This window comes from Engraulis encrasicolus, chromosome 15 (genome assembly GCF_034702125.1).
Source record: "Engraulis encrasicolus isolate BLACKSEA-1 chromosome 15, IST_EnEncr_1.0, whole genome shotgun sequence".
Lineage (NCBI taxonomy): Eukaryota > Metazoa > Chordata > Actinopteri > Clupeiformes > Engraulidae > Engraulis > Engraulis encrasicolus.
The window spans coordinates 27,499,418-27,503,880 of NC_085871.1; the positions used below are offsets into that span (position 1 = coordinate 27,499,418).

General features: G+C 41.0%; 1 long non-coding RNA gene across 1 annotated transcript in view; it reads right to left on the minus strand.

Annotated features, from left to right (window-relative positions):
• Positions 1–687: 687 nt before the first annotated feature.
• LOC134464546 (uncharacterized) overlaps positions 688–4,463 on the minus strand; it is a 4,243-nt gene continuing 467 nt past the window's right edge. The window contains exons 2-3 of the long non-coding RNA XR_010037934.1: positions 1,193–1,257; positions 688–769 (exon numbers count right to left, since the gene is read on the minus strand). This is a non-coding gene — a long non-coding RNA (uncharacterized LOC134464546). The remainder of the gene's footprint in view (positions 770–1,192; positions 1,258–4,463) is intronic.

A 4,463-nucleotide genomic window follows, 5' to 3' on the forward strand; every position in this document is an offset into this window, starting at 1 on the left:
TTTAACACAAGTTATTCTGACTTAATGTTTATACATCTCGATTGTCAAAAAAATCAGCAAAATTGTAGGCATCAAGATTCAAATTAACATTCTCTTTGTACATAATACCTGGGTCATGGGTATCATTATTCTGGAGGCATCGACCAACCATTCCCCCTTTCCTGATGGAACGCCTCCGTCAGATTTGGAGAATATGGAGAAGAACTTGACTGTTGACTTTTATTCTTCAGAACTCTACACACACCTATACAATCATAAAACACAAATACAACATGTACAGTGTGTAGCTTATTTGTCTATTTTCAGGACACAAAAAAATAATTTACATATGAAAGTCCAAACAAAAGAGTGATAATCTCTTACACCTCTTGTGTGTGTGTGTGTGTGTGTGTGTGTGGCTCTAGCCCCCTGGTGGAGCTCCAGCACACAGAGGTCTGGGACACTGTAGCAGGATTCCATTTCTCCAGTCAAAAAAATAATCGGAGCAGTTATTGCTTAAATATCAATGGGAGCTCGCATTGAGAAGTCGCAGGACGAATTATAGACCACATTGATGCTTAAGAGAATTTGTTGGTGGTAAGGACATCATTACATACCAATATAAAGAGTAATCTATTGGAAGATGCAGCCGAGTAAAACATTTCATACCTTGAAATCTTCCAGGAGAGATTTCACCCGAGCGAGAGATTTCACCCGAGCGAGAGATGTCACCCGAGCTCTGATGCTGTCTCACATGACCCAAGTCACTGCCAGTGAGCAAGAGCCATCTCTGTTTGAAAATAACAACACCAGAACAAGGACACAATTGACACCTGGATACAACTTCTGGAAATTGTCTTGGTGATTAACTCTACACAAATAGATATGCAAAGCATTCTAACTTATCTCTTTAAAAAAAACATGGGTAGTCTGTGAATGCAAGAGAAGCACACTGCCTGTGACTTTGCTCTGGGCGTACATGATCTGGGCATACATCAGTGTCTCCCAACCTTTTTCGTCTTGAGTACCCCCTAAGCATTTTTGTCATAGTATGAGTACCACCTCACTCATGTTCTTTATCCCAATATGATCATGACCATACATTTGTTTTTATTCATAAAATAAAACATACTCCTAGTGGTACACGTACCCCTGGTTGGGAAACACTGCATTACATTCATCTCACCTAACATTGAAGCATAGTAAAACGTACCCTGAAATCCTCCAGATTGCATCTTTTGCCAGCATCAACAGGCTACTGCATCACGTGGTACATTTCTGTAATAAACAATATCAGTAATTGATTATATTTATCAAATGTTACACACAGTTTTTACAGTTACATTTTGTTTCACTATGGTAATCAATGTTTTAAAATTAGTCATTTTGAATTAACAGGCCACTGCCTTATTTAGGCTTCTTGGTTAAGTGAGGTTACATAAATAAAGTAGCCTAAACTCTAATCCAGGGGTGCCCAACCTTTTTTTTTAACCGAGATCTACTTTTGAAGTTGATGGTCTGCCGTGATCTACCAAGTCAAATTTCAGGATGTCAGTATGAAAATTTAAGATCACCATTTATTAATCACCATTATTATGAACAAAATGTTTTTAGTAGGCTACTATGGCCGTATATTTTCAGTGTGTTTTTAAAGTGTGTTGAATAGCCTACGTTTACAAAGCAATGCAGTGCTGCATTGCTTTGTAGTATGCAGAGATAATTTCAGTCCTGCACAAGTCATAAACAACTGAAACAATTTCAAAATGATAAACATTTGGTATATAAAAGGCATATGTAGGCACATGGGCCCTATTTCTAAAATATGATGAAGCATTATCATGACTTCAGTGGTCAAAATTAAAAAGGGCTCAGAACTTCACCATTTGTTATGGGTAAATAGTAGGCCAGTTAAGTTCACTTTACTGTGAGAGAGAGAGAGAGAGAGAGAGAGAGAGAGAGAGAGAGAGAGAGAGAGAGAGCAATGAGAGAACTCATTGAATTGGTTAACACCCTTGTTAAGAGTGACTTCTTCTATGAAGGTTTTTTTCCCCAGCTCTCTGGGACAGTAGGAGAGCAAAGGCTTTCTATTGTGAGTTTGGCCAATCGTTCTGTCCACAACTGGAGCAGGAAACAGCACAAATTGAAGTGAATTCCATACATGTCAGCTAACATTTCCCTTACACGCGGCACGCGATGTAACACCAGGGTTCCCACACTTATTTAAAAATCATTTTCCAGGACATTTCCAGGACATTTCCAGGACCATTTTTTGGTAATTCAGGACGGATGTTTTCTCCGTCGAACCCACAATTTGGGCATACACAGCGACACACCGACAGGGGACAAGTAATAAATTAAACAACAGATGGAATGGTTCATTTTAACCTTTTAACCTTTAACCTTTTGGCGACTAAAATCCACATATAGCAACTTTTTGGTAATACATGTCTTTTCAGGTGCTGTTTCCACATAGCAGGATATTTTTTTAGCAGGGTATTTTTTTCTCCTGCTAGGTGTAAACACAACATGTGGATAAAAAAATCCTCCATTGTAACAAATGCGTTTCAGCCCCCTGAACAGGATATTTTTTTCTCCTGCTTTTTATACCTGGATTTTAAATATCTGCTACGTGGAAACGGAAGGCCAAAACCAATGCAAAACCAATACAAGCAGGAGAAAAAAATATCCACATATAAAAATATCCAGCTACGTGGAAACAGCACCTCAGTGACGCTGAGCTGCTGTCAGAAGCATTTCCTACGATTAAGCAGGGCTGCAGATATGCTCTGATCTCCAAAAAAAGATAGCACTACAATTTTTTGTAAGTAAGTGCTAGCACTGCCTATTTGTAGGCCTATTATGACCCTAGGCATGTTTTCGAGAGATATATAACGCCATCATATCATCTAGCGACTTTTCAGCAAGCCAACTAGCGACTTTTGGCAACACTTAGTCAATGAATATGACTGTGTATAAGTGCAATCAAAGATGGCAACCTGACCAAACTGTGCGTGTGTGTGTGGACAATAATGTATTCAATAGGTGGATATAAATTCAATCGTCATGTCTAGACTCGGAGAAGAGTAAAAATTATACCACAAACAAAATCGGGAAAAAGTTGAAGGAAAAAAAATCCAGGACAAAATATTTTTTCCCAGGACATTTGGTGAATTTCCAGGACATTCAAGGACTTGAAAACATATCTCTAAATTTCCAGGTTTTCCAGGTTTTCCAGGACGTGTGGGAACCACGCAGTTAGCGATGATGCATGCGACTAGCGATTTGGACAAAGATCCTCGCATATCGCCGCGTCATAACGCATCGTTGCGCACATGTTCTGTTACTCACCCGATGTTACATGTGTGCACACATGAATCAACTGCAATACCCTTACGGTCACTTCCTAATGCTTTCCCCTCATTCTGTGTTACAGTGGGACTAATTATCTAACCAATACAGTAGTACCAGCAGCTTACTACATAGCCTACTTTTGAAAGACAGTATTTTCCCTGTCACATTACATGTCTCTCGACTGCCACTCCCCTCGAGATCGACTGGTACCTCGCGATCGACTCGTTGGGCACCCCTGCTCTAATCTAATTCATTGCAGCTTACAGTTTACGCAGGTGTGCAACGTTCAAAAAAGAACACCAGTTTATTAGCCAGGTGGATTGACTACACGCCACGTCTGTATTCAGAACCCGCTTAGAATTGTATTTGGTCTGACTGTGGATTGGGTTAACATGGCTCTCACTGAAGCTGACGAACTTTATGACGGCTCGCCTCAGTGCGTTTCAAAGCGCACTCCACTGATTTCCCTAAATGCGCCGCAAAGCTCTCACTGTCCACAAAGCAATAAGGCTTGCTCATAAACTCAAACACATCGGAGCACGCGCAACATGCTGTAGTAGGACGCAATGTAGACCAGTTGTAATTAGGATTTTCTTTTCCCTGGGCCAGATTCACACACGAGCGTGGCAGAACGGCAGCGAGACGTCTTTCTGCCTGGTCTCGGCCAATGTCTAGAGCTCTACCATTTGGTGTGCGCGGCCAGTCCTGTTCAAAATCCCCCGTACGAGGGATTTTGAACAGGACTGGCCGCGCACACCAAATGCTGTCGTTGTGAAATGCTGACAGCGGCGGCCGAAATTAAACAGAAATTCCTGTCTTCTCGCTTTCGTCCAGCCACACTCTAGTGTGAATCTCTCCTTAAAATCACAATTTGTTACGCTTTGCCAAGTAAACCCATGCCCTGCCGAGATGATATGACATAAATTCACCGGAGGAATGGCAAACCAAGGTTTTTGCTTCAGAGTTAGGCTATCATTTCCCTCTGAATTCAAAGGGAATTGGTGGCAGGCATCCAATAAATTAGCTCGCTAGCAAACAATGCACAGTCGACACGTTTGACATGAAATACTGGGCATTAAACACCAGCTCGGCGGCTATAAGCACAAAAAAAACAACCTAAAATATTGTTTAAC